Here is a 17,365-nt window from a genome sequence, read left to right as displayed (position 1 = left end):
CAGGTCATGACCTCACGGTCCGTGAGTTCGAGCCCCGCATCGGGCTCTGTGCTGACGGCTCAGAGCCTGGAGTCTGTTTCAGATTCTGTGTCTCCCTCTCTCTCTGACCCTCCCCCGTTCATGCTCTGTCTCTCTCTGTCTCAAAAATAAATAAACGTTAAAAAAAAAATTTTTTTTTAAATAAAAATGGTTAAGATGATAATTTTACTTGTGTATCTTACCGCAATTTAAAAAAAAAAAATTTTTTTTTAACATTTATTTATTTTTGAGACAGAGAGAGACAGAGCATGAACGGGGGAGGGTCAGAGAGAGAGGGAGACACAGAATCGGAAGCAGGCTCCAGGCTCTGAGCCATCGGCCCAGAGCCCGACGCAGGGCTCTAATTCACAGACCGCGAGATCGTGACCCGAGCTGAAGTCGGACGCTTAACCAACTGAGCCACCCAGGCGCCCCTCTTACCGCAATTTAAAAAAAAATCAGGGCAAAAGAGGCATGATCCTATTCTTGTTTTAAAAAAATTGTATCCCTAACTTATTACTGTATGCATAGAAAAATCTGGAGAGCTATACATAGAACTATATGCAGTTAAGTCTGAGGGCGGATCAGATAGCAGAGGGTTGTCTATACCATACACTCACTCTTCTGTTATTTAAATTTGGTACTTTTCTGAGCAGGAAAAATACCTGGGAAGAAAACCAGAAGGCCGTCCTCACCGTGCGGTTTCTGACGACTGTAAAAGTTTACCAGAAGTACCTGCCATGTACTGTGTTAGGAAAAGGTTGGTCCACCTCTGCCTGCCCCACCTAGGTGACCGACACTCCACGGGGTGCTGTCCTCACTGCTGGGAAGCAGCACCCCAGGTTGGGTCGGCTCAGACCCTGGGGACAAATGACTTTTCCTCTGAGCCTCAGTTTCCTCAACTGCAAAATGGGAATATTACCGTACCTGCCTCAGAGGCTTACTGTGACTACTCAACATAATGCACCGTGTGGCACAGAGGAAGGTGTTACGCTTACCACGACCCACCTGTCACTGCAGAAAACCCTCCCAGAATTCAGTGGGGGAAGACACCCAGGTGAGGGCTGAGCCACAAGGAATGGCATCTCCAAGTACAAACCAGACCCCCCAGAGCCCTCCAGGACCTGCCCCCGTCTCACAGACCACACTCAAGGGCCTTGAGCTTCTGGAGCCCCACCCAGGCTCAGGACCCCAGGAAAGGACGGAGGTAGAGAGCTGGCGATTTACTCTCAGAACCACCCCTTAGGTATCAAACCGATGTCGTTGATTTCCTCCTGATGCTTCTTACAGAGGGGGAAGGGAGTAAGCAATGATGTGCTGCCCTCTCCATCCCGGAGGGTGACCACCCAAGCGTGTTCCTGCCCCCGCGTCGGCCTATGGAGACTTGGCTTTCACACTCAAGCCGTGGCAGGCCGGCCAGGCTGCGGGTAAACAGGGCACAGTGAGCCTTTTGTTAAAGCCCAAACAGAGATGCTGGGCAATCTTCCCAGGCAAGAGGGGAGGCAGGAGGCTGGCGCCCCTCCTTGTACCACACTTGGAAAGGCTGTCTCTCCAACACTCTCCCAGGGAAGGGGGGAGGGCCCTTCCCAAGAGGCCTGAGGAAGACGGTGGGTCGATGGCCCTGTCCCGGAAGGGCTCTGGGCCTGTGAATCTGCTCCTCGGTCAGCACCCCTGGGCCTCCTCTGGTCCCAGAGCTGGCAGTGGGAGGAAAGGTCGCACCTCGCCATCTGGTGCACACAGCCCCCACCCACTCAAGAGCAGGGCATTGCCCTCCAGGCCCCCACACCCACTTGGGGTGAGTCAGCAGTGGGCCAGGGGCACTGCCTGGCTTGGCACTCAGCCTGTGGAGCAAGGCACACCCTCACTTCCCGGGAAAGGAAGATGGGAGACAGTCGAGGCGGGAGGGGGAGGGAACAAGTTTCACTTCCAACTGCTCTCATGTTTGGGCCGGGACTCCCAAACAGGTCTGTCCTCATACAATCTCGCAAGGCTGTGGCCTACCTTACAGGGTGAAGGGTGACAGGTGAGGGACACCCATCTGGGGCTCCTGGACTCACAGAGGCAACAGGCCAGGCTGGAGGCTCAAGCCACCCCCTCACCTCACCAGGCTGGCATCAGCGCTCCCGGCTACCGGCGGGGACCGCGTGCCAGCACTGAGCCCAGCACTTCCTGTGCCTCGGCTCCCAATCTCCACGAAAACCAGGAAGGTGGCTTTCCAATTCACCAGTGGGTGATCTTGGGAAAGTCCTCTTACCTCCCAGGGCTCTGGGTTTCCTCATCTGTAAAATGGCTCATGAGTTGTAGTGAGGACTGAACGAGGGAGTCCATGGAAAGCTTCTGGCCCGGTGCCTGCCACGTATTAAGACTCTGTAATGTTAGCTGCTGTTATTGTTATGGGAGGCGTCCTCATCAGTCCCTTTATGGGAGAGTGGTTAAGCGACCTGCCCAAGGCCACAGAGCTAGAAGATGGTGGGAAAGATCACCACCAGTCTGCCTTTCCATTATGCCAACCTGTGTCGAAGGCTAGTGGGGCTCCTGACCCTACCTGAGCACCTGGAACCCTGGAAATGCTTCCTAAGACAAGACCTCCTTTTCCCGAGGGGTACATGGAATCAAGGCTTCTGCAGGGAACCCGAGCAGAGCATACTCAGACGCCTCTGATGTCTCAGGTATAGCTTTAAGGAGACTCTAGAAAGGAGCCCTGCTCTGTCGGGTCTGGGCCCAGAAGCCAGATGCCAGATCAGGGTCCGTGGTGGCAAAGGGGCCTTGGAGGTGGGCCTCGATCTGCTATGAATACCAGCACCGCCTGCCTGGACAGGTTACAAAACAGGGGCAGGAGCACCTAAAGGAGGCTGCAGACACATCTTCTGCTGAGATCCCAGGGGACTGGGACTGAGACCAAGGTAAGCTGCCTGTGGCCCAGCTCTCTGGGCTGGAGGGGGGTGCTGCCCCCAGAGATCCCAACACAGGGCACCAGGGGGGAGGTGTGAAGTGCAGGATCCCCGTGCACCCAGCTTCCTGCCGCCCCCCGCCCCCCGCCCCCCACCGGAACATTTGTCAACGGCCGACTCCGGAGTTTGGTGCTGGCACCTCTGAGGGTGTCCAGGTGGCATGTGAGAGCTCTGGAATTTTACAGCCACTTTTACTCCGGTGGAAGGCTGCTCCAGGCAGGAGGCTATGTTGCAGCAGCCTATTTAATTTTGAGGTTTTAGGCCCTCAAGAGACAGTTAAACATAGAACTTACTACGAGATGCAGCAGAAACGCATCGGGAGAGATAGCAGGGGATGTTTGCGGCTGGGAGTAAAAGCCGTTCTAGAAACCTCAGTCCCAACGCATCCTAGACAAGGGATGGTCAACCCCCCGACACGTTCTGGGAAGTCACTGGAATCCCCGCTGCTGAGGACAGCTCGGCCCTGCTTCTATACCAAGGGTGTCAGATGGACGCCTTTGCCAGAGGTGGGGACCAGGGCTGAAAGCATCGCCCTGCTCAGTGTCTCCTGGGATGGTCCACAGACCGGCCGCCTCACGACAGCCTGGGAGCGGCCTCAGAATGCAGATTCCTGGGCCCACCCCTGCCCAGGCGTGTGGCGATGGGTCCCCGGGGAAACAGCATTGTCAACAAGCCCCCCCACCCCTACCCCAGGGAAGCTCTAACGTACCTCCAAGCCTGAGAACATGGAGAAAAAGAAAAACGGAAGGTGGGGTGGAAAGAGCACAGGCTGCCAAAGCTAACAGCTCCGGGTTCGAGTCCCAGCTGTGGTCTCTGACCCTGTAAAAACGGTGGAGCCATCTCACAGAGGAGACCGTGGCGGGGAGCTGCCATATGTATGCAGTGACCCGACATACCACCCAGTGCTCCGACTGTGGCCACTGGGGACAACTGGGGGACAGGAAGGCCCTGCCGTTAGAACGAGGGAGAAGGCGGACAGCCCAATTCCTGGAGCCAAAGTGTCTCCAGAGAGAAGGAAAAGAGACTGCAGGGAAAGAACAGGAGGAGGAAACCCGGTGAGGAAGAGGGTCAGGTCAGGGAGCCTGAGAAGGCCACCAGGTCAGGGACACCTCGTTCCCAGCTCGACCCTGCCAGACCACAAAACCAGGCTGCCAGGCCTGAAATCCCTCCTGCCCCAACAGAGCATCTTCAGACCCGGGTCCCAGGGCAGGCCCTCTGCCTTCTCCTCCCCTGCCCACCCTCAAGGTTAAAACCTGAAAGGAGAGGGGCATCTGGCTGGCTCAGTCGGTGGAGCATGTGACTCTTGATTTTGGGGGTTGTGAGTTCAAGCCCCGTGTTGGGTGTAGAGTTCACTTAAAAACAAAATCTTTAAAAAAATTTTTTAATGTTTATTTATTTTTGAGAGAGAGAGAGAGAGGGAGGGAGGCAGGGAGGGAGGGGCAGGGTATAAGCGGGGCAGGGGCACAGAGAGGGGGAGACACAGAATCTGAAGCAGGCTCCAGGCTCTGACCTGTCAGCACAGAGCCCCACACGGTGCTTGAACTCACAGACTGCGAGATCATGACCTGAGCCGAAAGTTGGATGCTTAACCGACTGAGCCACCCAGATGCCCCCAAAATAAAATCTTAAAAATAAGACAAAACAAAACAAAACAAAACCCAATAGGAGCATTCCAAAGGGACCAAGACTTTCCCCAGGAATTGCCAGGGTCAGTGAGTCAGGGCCAGACTCAGGCAACACAGCAATTCGTACATGTCCTTTCCAACCCCCCCAAACTGGCCCCTGCCCTAGGTAGACAGAGGAGGCCGAAACCTCTCAGGCCAGCCCAGGCCGTTCCCTCCAAGCTGTCCCTGGCACGGAGGAGGATTTCTGATCTCAGATAAGTAGGACCTGCTGCTTCCCACTCATCCCTGGCCAGAAGAACTTCGGCTCAGGCTTCCCCTTCCTCTCCAGGAGGTAGAGTTCCTCAAAACCAACAGGAAACTCCTACAGGGCAGGGCTGGGGTTTGCTGACCTCCTCTCAGTAAACAGGAGAGTCCACAAAATCACACACCAGGTATTTCCTACCCTCCTCGGTGCTGTTGTCAATGCGCTAACAGCTCAAAACCCCAGAAAGGTGAGGATGGGGGCAGTGGGGGTGTGCTGACGGGGACTCACACACGGATCCACCCCGTGCCTGGGAAAGAGGGCCTGCGGGAACCAGGAAATGAAGCAAGAGCAAGCTGTGAACCAGCCGCCCTAGCGAGACTTGACATGGGGAAAATAAGCAAACAGTAACACCACATGTGGAATGATGCCCTCCCCATTCACCTCTCCGGAGATGGGATCGCGGGAGACTTTCGCTTTCCGTGACACCAAAATCAAAATGTTATGAAAACATATAATGAACATGCAACTCTGCTGACAGTTAAAAAAAGAAAAAAAAATTACTGTTTCTTTTAAAATCCAGGCTGGGGAGGGCCAGGCCCTCCTTAACAAAAAGCTGAGGTGCCAGGTGGATGCAGCGAGGACTGGGGCACAGAACAAAGGACCCTGGCTCAGGATTCCAGGATCTGGTTCCAGCCCCACATCCCCGCCTGCCTTCCTGAACTCTTGGGCAACTTTCCCCACTTTGAGCTTTAGTTCCCACATTTATAAACGAGGGATGAAGGCCACTGCCTGAGTTTCCCCAAATGATCAGAGGAAATCATTGACAAGGGTGGGTTTTACAAATGATACAGCCATCTAGCCACGTACCCGCTAAGGTTATGAGACACGTCCTGGGACACACGCTGCTAAGTGCCTTCCCTATATCAACATATTTAAAGCAAGATGAGGTACTAAAATCATCACCTCTTTATGGCTAAGGGAACAGAGGCTCAGAGAGGTACAGCGGCTGGCCCACAGTCACTCACCAAACTCACATCCCAGACTATGAAGTCTGGGTCCCAACCAGCGCACTTTCCCACCTTTGGGAACTGTTTTCCAAAGCGTGGGCCAAGGAACCCCAGTCCCCAAAGACGTCCACGCGCTCAATTAACTGTGGCGACGCGCAACTTGCTGGCCGCCTCTCAGAGACTCATCGTGCTCCCTTCGATGCAGTCAAGGCTAAGAAGTCCCACAGCAAGGTCGAGTTGTTTCCCAGAGTCGTCCAACCACTGCGACCACAGGTACAGGCGTTCCACGGAACAACACCTTGGGAAATGTGGTCACAGGACGGTCCGGTTAACAAGTCAGACCGACCAGATCTGGGCTGGGGGAGACAAAAAACAGAGGTTCGCAAGGAAACCTAATGTTGGCGTTTGAAGTACAGCTAGCACATACTCCTCAGCTGGCCACGGAGTCGGGAGGAGGAAGAAGAATTCTCTCCTGCCACCTTTGCCCTAGATGCCCTGGACCCGTAGTAAGAATAGCAAAGGACCGCAGAGATGGAGATACTGCCCTTTGCCCCCTCGGCTGGGACAGACACCTGACTGGAGGCTGGCCTGGCGGCGGAGGTGGGCGGGGGGGGGCCCAGTCCTTACCCCTTGGACGGTTCTGCTATCTGCGTGCTGGCTGTCGGTGCTGAGGCTGGCCCACGTCTGTCTGGGCAGGGTCCTGGCATTCCTCTCGCTCCATGGAAGCTGCCTCCCTACGAGGAAGCAAGAGCTACTGTCAGCAGGGATGTGTGTGGCTATCAAGAGTTACCTGCTGTGCTGCCAACATTTTCTGAGTGCTTGCTCAGTGCCAGGCCCCGGACTGGGCTCTGGGGTGACAAGAGAGAACCAGACAGCCTACTGGGAGACGCCAAGGCAACGATTACAGTCAGCTCTTGGGAGCCCAGGGCTCTGCTGGGGGTACCCGGAAGCTACGGGGACACAGAGGAAGCATGAGACCCAGAGCGGTGGGGTCAGAGAAGGCTCCCTGGGAAAGGTGTCGCCTGAGTTGACTTCTAAGGAAGAGCAGAGGTTGGAGAAAGAGTACAAGTTTGCCTGGAAGGGAGAGAACGCGACATCTAGACAACGCTGAGTGGTTCAGCCTGGCCAGATCTAGGACCGGAGGTGGGAAGTGACGGGACGTGAGTTCCCGTGGGGCGAGCTGAGTCCAGGCAAAGGCACAGCTTCAGCCCAGACACACGAGTTCGACGCATACACAAAACCCAGCCAGCACCTGTTAGGAAGCATTTAGTGAGTATCTAAACACGCGAGGCACTCCGCTCAAAACCATTCACAAGACTGGAAAAGACAAGTTAGCAGGGTGGGAACAGAAGTGTGACCAGACTACAGTAGGGGTAAGGGGGAGTATCCAGACCACTAGGAGTTGAGACTGTGGCCCCCCAGCCATCGGGAAAGGCCAAAGGATATGCAGGAGTTAGCAGGAAGGAGGGAGTGCAGGTGGGGAGTGCACGGGCAGACAAAGGGACTCAAATGGCTCTAAGAGGGACTGTGGAGCCTTTTAACCACTTATGCCAGTAAGCATTTAAAGACACCTACTCAGGGCTAGGCACCATGCTGGGAGGAAAGAAGCAGAAGACAGTCTCCAACCCAGAGGAGAGGTACAGAAGTCAATAACCCAGCAAATCCACACAAGGGAGATGGCCACTAGCAGTAAAGCACCTAGAGCTGTAATGGCACGGAGGCCACTAAGCCAGACTCTAATCCCCCCCACCCTTCTCAAGGACAGGATACCCACTGAGGCTGGGCAGCCCAGTCACTTGCCCAGGGCACAGCCTGGACCAGAAGTCAGGCCTCAGGACTCCCTGTCACTGATTCTTCTAGTCTTACCTCTTCCAGGAAACACACACTGCACACTCCCAACATGTTCACCCTGAGCTAATGCCTCCTTCCTCTGTAATATTTCTATTATTACGCTGGCCATTGTATCAACGTTTTCCTGCCTGCCTCTCCTCCCAGACTGCAGCTCAGAGGAGGCCAGGGACCATGTTCTCTCGCATCATTTCTGGTCCAGGCCAGGCACTTACTAAGGAATAGCTGGCTGGCTGGCTGGCTGGCTGGCTGGATGAATCAAGGGATAGAGAGATGGTGTACTGGGCTCTAGGGCCACCCGACTTCTCATGAGGTCTTAGACCATTAACCTGTGCTTCAGTGTCCCCGTGTGAAAATGTGGAATCACCACCACTCTCAGGAGAGGCAGTCAGGAACCAGGCCAATCCCTTCCCTCCAGCTCCTACAGGTGAGGTCCAGGCCAAGCCAGATAGCAACCCAAGGCCCAGCCACTTCCCCATGTTCTGACCTACTGGGGCAGTCCTCAGGACCCTCTCCTGTCCAGAAAGGCCACTCAAAATTTGCAGAGGAAACTGCTTCCTAGTGGGTAGGCCCAAGGGATGGAGCACAAAAGCATATGGTTGAGTTTGGGGGAGGAGGGAGATTGGGGGCAAGAGTCACAAACATTTCTTGGGCCCCTGCTCTGTGCCCTGGACGGCAGAGAGATATTAGACTCTACCCCAAAGCACCACTAAGACCGGGAAGACAGGGAGGCAGAGGCCCTTAATTCATGCCCCAGCATCTCTCCAGTCCTCCAGAACAAGTCATTGCCTTCCCTCGAGAGCCAGAGAAAGACTTGACCTTCACGAAGGCAATGCTCAGTGTGACTGAGCTATGGGCACTGCCCAGTCCCTCTGAACAAACTCCCCCCCCCCCCCCACCCCAGGAAGTATCGCCAATAGCAGACCTCCTCCTCCTCCTGCCTCCAGTCGGTCTGACTGCTGGTCTCTCTGTTCAGAGGGGTTAAAGAAACTCCTAATGGAAAAGGTGGGAGAGACCCATGGAAGCCTTTCGGCTGCACCGAATCCCTCCTCCACAATCTAGGCCCAAATTCCCTTTCCCTCCCCAAGCTCTCTCCCTCCTCATCCTCACACCTCATTCTCAAAAGTCTTCCTGGAGTAGAACTGGAGAAGAAGCATCAGAGGAGTGTGATCAGCCCCACCCTTCCAGCCAAGTCCTGATCAGAAGGCTGTTGGACACCACCCCCCCCCTCCCCAACCATCTCTCCTCCTTCCCAAAAAAGGCAGTAGTTGCATCAGCTGAGAACCGGCCGAATCTTGGTTCACTACAGTCCAGACCAAGGAGAAGAAGCAGTCAATAAAAGAAGCAGAATCATCATGAACCCCAACCACCTCGGCCATGCTCCTTCAGCCTGGTAACCAACTTTGCTGGATCTCCAGCCTGGACCGCATCAGATCTGGTTCTCAGGCCCATATGGATGCACAGGACGTGGGCAGGGCCTGGGGTCTCGGACCCTGAACCATTCTTCCTAGGAACCCCTGTTCACACGGGGGGCCCAAGATCTTGGCCAGGGATCCTGCCCCCCAAGTCGGGGCACTATTCCCGCCTGATCCAAAGGAGGGAGGGGTCCCGGGGCCAGGAGCCCAGGAGAAGAGAACAGGGGAAACCTCTGAAAACGAAATGAAAGCTTCCAAGGAGAAAGCTCAGAGGTGGAACCTCTAGCAAGGGGGGAGTGTGTGCGTGTAGGGGTTAGGATCTGAGGGAAACCCAGGGGATGACAAGGGGACCTGGGGGAGCCCAGGCGGAAACTCCCGGTCTGTAGAGCACAGGGAGGCACTGGGGTGCCTGGGAGGGGGCTCGCGCGCCCCGGCACCGGGGAGAGGGTGGGGTCCCGGAGACCTGGAATACCCAGGAGCCTGGAGGTGGGCCAAATTGAGCCGCGGCGGGGGCCCCCAGGGAGCCAGCCCGGGCGGGCAGAGCCCAAGCTGCCCGGGGCGCCGGGGCCGGGCAGCTGGTTGGGGGCGGGTAGGAGTGGGTTTCTAAAGGTGACAGTTCGCGCCCCTTTCCCCGCCCCACCTACTCACCTTGTCCCGTCGGGTCCGGCTGCCCAGCAGGCAGCCCCGCGCCCCGGCCGCTCCGTCCCGCCGCCAGCCGCTGCGCCCCTCCGGCGCCTCCTTTTGTTTGTCCCTCACTGCACCACTCAACCTCCTCCGCCCCGGAAGTGACGTCACCGCCGGCTCGAGCGCGGCAGCTAGGGCGTCGCCATTTTTTTGACGGGAGTTCTCTCCGTGCCTTCACACCCTAGGCTCCCTACTGGCGCCATGTTGATTTGGGGCGGAAGTAGCGGAACCCGGGCTCGGCCCCCTTAAAGGGACAGGGACTGCTGTAACCTTCGGGGCTCGCCGGGGGACGAGCGGTGAAGCCGCCGAGGCCGGGGTGAGTATCCGGTGCCTGCGCGTTGCTGCTGCTCCGATGCCGGGTGCCGAGGCCGGACGACCTGTTAACCGGTTCCGAGATCGTTTGTGCCAGAAAACTCGCTGCGTTTGGTGCTGCTGGTACGGCGGAGTGGCTGCGCCGAGATCTTAACCCAACCTGGAGCTGCCCAGGGGGATAAATTGCACGCGCTAGACGCTGACCCGCACTTGGACGCTGGGAACCCGCCAGGCGGGTCCTCTGCACCCATATCCTTCACCCCCCATCCCCCGCGATAGTACCTGTGGGGAGCATGGAGCCCCAGGTAACTCGGTCATTTATAGGCAGAGCCGGGACACAGCTCTATGGAGCCCACTGATGGGTTCCCACACTGATGATAGTAACAGCAACCACATTAAGAAATAATCCATACAGTGGAATGCTGTGCAGCCACTAAAACGAAAAATGTTCAATATGCACTAACATCGAACGAGTTCCAAGATACCTTAGATTTTTAAAAAACAGGAAAGGGCAAAAGAACAGCGTAGATCGGCGCTACAGTTTGTGTAAAAGAACGTGTGTAAGGAGTGTGCGTGTCTGCGGGTGTGTGCAGCAGGCGTCTGGTAAGATGCACAAGAAGTTTTAACTGTGGTGGACTCGGACAGAGCTGGAGTCCTGGGCAAGGGGGGAGAATTTACCAGCATGTGCACAGGTTAGTTATTTTTTGAGTAAGGTGATGTGTAAGATAATAACTGCTGGCATCCGTCAAGTGTGGAGCCAGTGCCTGGTTTCAGCCCTCCTGCTGGAAGGTCCGATTTTTCCCTTGTCGTGAGAGGAGGAAATAGGCTCAGAGATTAGGGACTTTAGTAATATCTCACGGCCAGCAAGAGGAGAAGCTGGAATTTGAGCCCTGGAGGGTTTTACCCTTAATGCCCATGGTCTCCAGGCCCCACTTCTTAGCGGGAAGCTTTTTTGTTATTAACCACACAACAGCCAGTGTGGAGTCTGGCACACCGTAAGTATCCAGTAACTGTTGATTGGCTGTTTACTGGCTGAGCAGGTAGAAAAAGAATAGAACGAAGGAAGAGAAGAAACACTGGGGGCCAGAGCCCAGACTGGAAAGATGGGCAGGGTGTCCGGAAGGAGGAACGATGAGACTAGAGACCCAAGCAGAGCGGTGACCCACGTGATCCGAGACCGCACAGGTTGGAAATGTTCAGTCTGGCTTCTGCACGAATCACTCCTTGCTCCTGGAGATGCCTTCTCAGGACCACATCTGTGGCTTTTCCACCCTCCATTCCACACTTCACCTTTGGTGCAGCTCCAAACAGGAGGACGCCCTGATTTTATAATCCAGGTGGGGGCGACAAAGGAACACGGGAGAGTTCGTAGAAAGGAGGAAGTTCTTTACTGACACACCCACCTCCCACACAGACCCCACCCTCACCCCATCCCCCAAATTCCGCCGGCCTCCAGATTGGCGGCCAATTTGCTGTAGCAGAAACTCTGCCCTGGTGAGTAAAGGCGTCAGCACTCCCGTCTTCCAGGCTGCTTAAGTCCGCTTGGTTTCTCAGGTTGAGTGCTGGCCATGACCCCTCCTCTTCCCCCCCCTGGTTCTGTACAGTTCTGTAGCCAGCTGGGCAAAGTCACACCAGCTACGGTGGGAGAGGTACTCCTGCCCCAGCCGATGTGGGGCCACATCCCACTGCCAGACGGCACTGCCAGATCCTTGAAAGAACTACCAGATGGTCATTCTGCTTCCTCATTACTGGACAGCAGTGTAAGCTCTGGATTTACAGCTGGGGTCCTTCTGTGATTTTCTAGGACTCTGACTTTGGGTAAGTCATTTCCCTGCTCTGAGCCTTAGTTTCTCCATCGGTAAAAGTGGTAGGACTGTTTCTAATGTTCTTGCCAGGCATTAAATATATAAACATATGGGGCGCCTGGGTGGCTCAGTCGCTTGAGCGCCGACTTCAGCTCAGCTCAAGATCTCGCGGTCCGTGAGTTCGAGCCCCGCGTCAGGCCCCTGTGCTGACTGCTCAGAGCCCGGAGCCTGTTTCAGGTTCTGTGTCTCCCTCTCTCTGACCCTCCCCCGTTCATGCTCTGTCTCTCTCTGTCTCAAAAATAAAAACGTTAAAAAAAAAAAAAAAAAAAAATATATATATATATATATAAACATAGAGGGGCACCTTGCTGGCTGAGTCGGTAGAGCATGGGAGTCTTAATCTCAGGATTGTGAGTCTGAGTCCCATGTTGGAGTACTCAAAAAAAAAAAAAAAAAAAAGACCCTTCCTTTATTAAAAAAAATAATTTTTTAAATTGAAAAAAATAAATGTATAAACATATATATTTTCTCCCATGTGTAAAAGTACCTCAAAGAGTGAGGTTTCGATTTTGGATCTGGGTCCTGTGCCAGGAGGAAGGAGTGGGCTACCTCCTGTGTATCTTACTCAGGGTCTCCACCCACCAGCCCCCCTGGCCCAGAAACCTGCCTCTGGGCTTCAGAAGTCATTTCTCTCTCCTTTGCCGGTTCCAAAGTCTAGGGAAAACTATGTGTAAGTCAGTGTGCTTGTTAGATCTCTCCAGGCAAGTTGTCACTTCCCTTGGGTCAGAACCGTTGACTCAACAAGTTTTCAGGAAACATGTGTCTTGTAGGGATTATCTGCTTTTAGATTTGAGAGAGAGAGAGAGAAAAAAAAGAGGAAGAAAAGTCAAGATTCATTTTCTGGCATGAGACTTTGTTGCCCTGCTTGATTAACAAATTTTCATGGAAACCATATTTGTTTCAGTGTCAACAGCTTCTTATTGACGGGTTCCTGTGGGCCAGGACCTGTCTTGAATGCTTTCTGTGAATGACTGCATTATGGCTATCCCCTTGTACAGACAAGGAAACTGAGCCTAGAGATCTGGCTTGTGGCATGGAATGAGCACGGTCCAGAGTGGAGCTTGGGACCACTCCATCCATGTCCAAGCTTTCATTTTCTGGGATTGTTCGTGGAACAGGCTGGTCTTGCCTGGGCACGGTACCCCTTCCCCAGGCCCCTTCTCCAGAGGCACCATCATTTCTGTTTTCTCAGTAACTGGGAGTATCCGACGTTTTGAGCCCAGAGGATGCTAAACTTCCTTCCAGACACCGGATAGATCTTCCCAGTAGAGAACTGACTCACCCCAAATACTAAGTGTGCCCCTTTTGAGAAACACTAAAACCAACTCTCTGTATTGCGTAGAATGGGCTTAGGTGATGTGGGCCCAAGCCAAAATCCCCTTGCTTGCCCTCGCAAGCTGCCATGTGGTATGGAAGCCCAAAGGACATGACTCCGGTCCCCAGGGGAGCCGACAGAGGTGGCAATACCCACCTCCTGAAAAGAGGGATGTTTGGGGCAAGACTTTGGACTTTGGAAGCCTGTGAACCCCAAGATTTGAATCCCAAAGTAGGCTCTCAGCTGAATGACCTTTGTTGTTCTCCTTTGAGGAAAAATAGGGATGACAGTGCCTTCCTACTAGGTTTTTCTCAAGATTACAGAAGTGCTGGGGCACCTGGGTGGCTCAGTCAGTTAAGTGTCCGACTTCGGCTCAGGTCATGATCTCACGATCTGTGAGTTCGAGCCCCGCATCAGGCTCTGTGCTGACAGCTCAGAGCCTGGAGCCTGCTTTGGATTCTGTGTCTCCCTCTCTCTCTGCCCCTCCCCCGCTCATGCTCTGTCTCTCTCCTCTCAAAAATAAATAAACATTAAAAAATAATAATAATTAAAAAAAAAAGATTACAGAAGTGCAGGGGTCAGATGTAGAGTAGGTGATCTCTGAGTTCAGAGGAAGGCCCAAGTGGACACGGAGGGAGAGACGAGGCACGGCTGAGACTGGACCCTGCCAGGGAGATCAGACTGGGGGGCATGCAGGGCAGGGCCACAGACGTCTATTCGAGAACAAATTAGGGGCACCTGGCTGGCTCGGTTGGTAGAGCATGTGACTCTTGATCTCAGGGTCATGAGTTCAAGCCTCACGTTGGGCATGGAGCCTACCCAAAATAAAAAGTTACAAACAAAAAAACAAAAGCAAACAATCTGTATGCTCGGAAGAGGAGAGAACATAGAACCTGCAGAGTCTGTCTGCATTCAGGCCAACTCCAAAGGCCAGCTACCGGGGCTTTGGATCCGGTATTAATGCGGGCTTCTTGGCAAGACTGATCCAATGGGACACGTGGCTGACATCAGCCACCAGAGACTTCGTCACTGAGGCATTTCCCGAGGGGTCATTCACCTGCTGGCCAAGAGGTGGCCCAGGATCTGCCCAAGCTGGTAGAGTTCTGTGTTGGGGGAGGGCACTAACCACTGGCACCCAGCCCCTGGCCTGGCAGCAAGGAAGCCTGAGACCTTAGAGGCCGGGGGGGGGGGGGGGGGGGAGCAGCCCTGGAAGGCGTCCTAAAGGTCATCTGGTGCATTTCTGCTCCCCTCCAGGCGGGGCTGGCCTCCCCAGTGCTGCCATAGCGCCTGCCTTGCCTACAATGCTTACGGGACTAATAGTTGAGGACTGATGATAACAATGACGACATTTGTGGAGCACAGATTCTCTGCGGGTACCGCGCTAAGCGATTTTCTTGTGTCCTCTCACTGGCTTCTCGCTACAACTCCGTGAGGCAGGTGCTACCGTCGTTCCTACACAGAAATGATTCTTAGAAAAAAAGAAGTGTGTGGGGAGGTACGCCTGAGCGGCTCAGTCAGTTAAGCCTCCGACTCTTGATCTCGGCTCAGGTCATGATCCCACGGCTCGTGAGTTTGAACCCTGCGTGGGGGCTCTGCGCACGGACAGTGCAGAGCCTGCTTGGGATTCTCTCTCTCCCCCTCTCTCCGCCCCTCCCTTGCTGTCTCTCAAAATAAATAAATAAACTTTAAAAGCAAAAAAGACACGCTTCTCAGAAAGGTTTAATACTTTGCAGAAAGTCACACGGCTAGTAAATGGCTTCAGTCCAAGGTCTGTCTGATTCCAGAGCTTTATAGCCTTGTTAAAAAAGAAAAAAAAAAAAGTATACAAGTTTGTAAGACCCCAAACCCAGTCCCAGAGAAAGCCACTATCAATAATTTAGTGGTGTCCCTGGAAACAGCCTTCTGCACAAATACATACATGATCAAGCTGTCCTTGCTTTACACGGCAGAACGAGTTTCAGACGCCGCGGTTCAGTGAAGTAACGCCAGGGTCTCAACAACACGATGCAGATTTCGGTTGCCATGTTCTATTAACTATGAGCAGTTGCATGAAGTACAGACCTTCCTACCCCTCGGTCCACACGTGACTGCGGCAACATCGGGTGTGCTTGGTGGTCGGTGACTAATCACATTGCTTCTTCCAAAGCCTGACCCTGATTGGTCACGGTGCACGGTATTCAGTTCACACACCGACCCCAAAGCTCGGGGTCGTGTTGACTTCTGTCTCCCAGTGATAAACCCAGACGACAGGCTACAAAACCGGATAATCAGATGAAGGAACTGGCCAACAAAGACGAACAGTGCGGCAAAGAAATGCAGAGTGTAAATGGGGCGATAAAAGAAATAGCCCGTTGTGGGGATGTTGACACAGCAGCTCATTGCTGTTCCAGAAACTCCAGATGTGCAACCAGAGACACTTAGTGAAGGCAAATTGATCGACATAGGTGACGCATGTGGCTCTGATGAAGGATGAAGGTGTCCCAGAAGTGATGCCGGCACATTAAAGGAACTCCCAGATATACTTCATGACATTGAAGTACAAGGGATAAAATTGAAGTTGATCTAAACTCAGAAAGGAGTGTGTTCACTCATCAATGCTGAGAAAAGATTCTTGTTCCGTATCCTAAGTTACACAACTAGAAAGCAAGCATTGTTCAAACTACTCTCAGTAATTCCCTGCCCCCCCCCAGACTTATTGAGTTATAATTGACAAATAAAACTGTAATACATTTGAGGGACCTGGGTGGCTCAGTCGGTACGGTGTCCGACTCTTGATTTCAGCTCAGGTCCCAGGGTCATGGGATCGAGCCCCAAGTCAGGCTCCGTGTGGAGTGTGGAGCCTGCCTGGGATTCTCTCTCTCTCTCTCTCTCTCTCTCTCTCTCTCTCTCAAAAATTAAAATTAAAAAATTATTAAGTTTGTGATACATTTAAATTATACATGATGATTTGATACATGTATATATTGTGAAGTTATTCCCACAATCAGGTTAATTAATACATCCATTACTTTACATAGCTATCTTTCTTTTTTTCTCCCCCCCGCCCCTGCCTTGGTGAGAAGTCTTAAGATCTACTCTCCTAGCAAATTTAAATTGTACAATACAGTGGTGCCGGGGGCACCTGAGTGGCTCAGTCGGTTGAGCGACCGACTTTGGCTCAGGTCATGATCTCACGGTCTGTGGGTTCAAGCCCTGCATCGGGCTCTGCGCTGACAGCATTGATCCTGCTTGGGATTCTCTCTATCCCTCTCTCTCTGCCCCTCTTGCTCTCTCTCGCTCGCTCTTAAAAATAAATAAATAGACTTTAAAAAATTAGGCAATATAGGATTATCAACTCTAGTCACCATTTATATATTAGGTCCGCAGAACTCATTCATCTTTTAGCAAAGATTATACCCTTTCATCAGCCTCTCCCCACGCCCCTTACCCTTAAGGGGTTGCTCCCCTTAGCCCAGCAGCCACCATTCTACTCTGTTTCCAGCAGTTCAACTTTTTCCCACCCAGATTCTGCACATAAATGACCCCACACAGTGTCTGCCTTTGGCTTATTTTACCCGGCATCACACCTGCCAGATTCATTCGTGTTGTAGCAAATGGCAGACCTTCCTTCTTTTTTAAGGCTGGATAACATTCCGTTATATACAGAAACCACATTTTCTTTCTCTTTTTTTCCAGTTCACATCAGATTTACTGTTTCATAATAATAGCATGCTTGAGGATAATCACGTCACTAAAACATTACAGGACATCAAATGACAAGCTTCTGGAACTCCATTTTTAGATATTCCTTTGTTAGCATTCTGTGAAAGATTTTGAATGCGTTTGCTTTCAATTCTTTCCTTGCATTTAGACTAGGACAGTGAATTACACTCATTTGAACCAGTAGTCTACATCTCCTCACTTGTGGGTTTGCATGTGTGTATGTTTTGGGTTTTTGACAATGATGTAGTGTGGTGCTTTAGTTTTATTACAAGATATTTAGGAATCACATTTGAAAACAATGAAAGTAATCTGTGTCCTTCCTTTATGTGTGTGTGTTTTCTAACAAGCAAACACATGACCAACCTTAGTAATTCCGTTT

At 52.9% G+C, this 17,365-nt stretch overlaps 2 protein-coding genes across 10 annotated transcripts in view; one reads left to right on the top strand and one right to left on the bottom strand.

The window, feature by feature from the left end:
• The window catches only part of LRRC8A (leucine rich repeat containing 8 VRAC subunit A), a 31,204-nt gene extending 21,319 nt beyond the window's left edge, over window positions 1-9,885 (bottom strand). The window contains exons 1-3 of one of the 4 annotated variants that reach the window (XR_009602745.3): window positions 9,757-9,885; window positions 6,473-6,579; window positions 440-6,201 (exon numbers count right to left, since the gene is read on the bottom strand). The gene's annotated coding sequence lies outside the window, so the exon portion shown is untranslated. Of the gene's footprint in view, window positions 1-439; window positions 6,202-6,472; window positions 6,580-9,756 lie in introns of those variants that run through there. The other 3 variants (XR_013551650.2, XM_060608410.3, XM_060608411.3) reach the window with 3 other exon arrangements.
• A 126-nt stretch (window positions 9,886-10,011) lies between these two features.
• KYAT1 (kynurenine aminotransferase 1) overlaps window positions 10,012-17,365 on the top strand; it is a 33,955-nt gene continuing 26,601 nt past the window's right edge. The window contains exon 1 of one of the 6 annotated variants that reach the window (XM_078436398.2): window positions 10,012-10,108. The gene's annotated coding sequence lies outside the window, so the exon portion shown is untranslated. Of the gene's footprint in view, window positions 10,109-11,578; window positions 11,923-17,365 lie in introns of those variants that run through there. The other 5 variants (XM_078436401.2, XM_078436400.2, XM_078436397.2 and 2 more) reach the window with 5 other exon arrangements.

Source organism: Panthera onca, chromosome D4, assembly GCF_046562875.1.
Source record: "Panthera onca isolate mPanOnc1 chromosome D4, mPanOnc1 haplotype 2, whole genome shotgun sequence".
Classification (NCBI taxonomy): domain Eukaryota; kingdom Metazoa; phylum Chordata; class Mammalia; order Carnivora; family Felidae; genus Panthera; species Panthera onca.
Note: the sequence above shows the minus strand (reverse complement) of the source record. Positions and strands in the feature narration are given on the sequence as shown.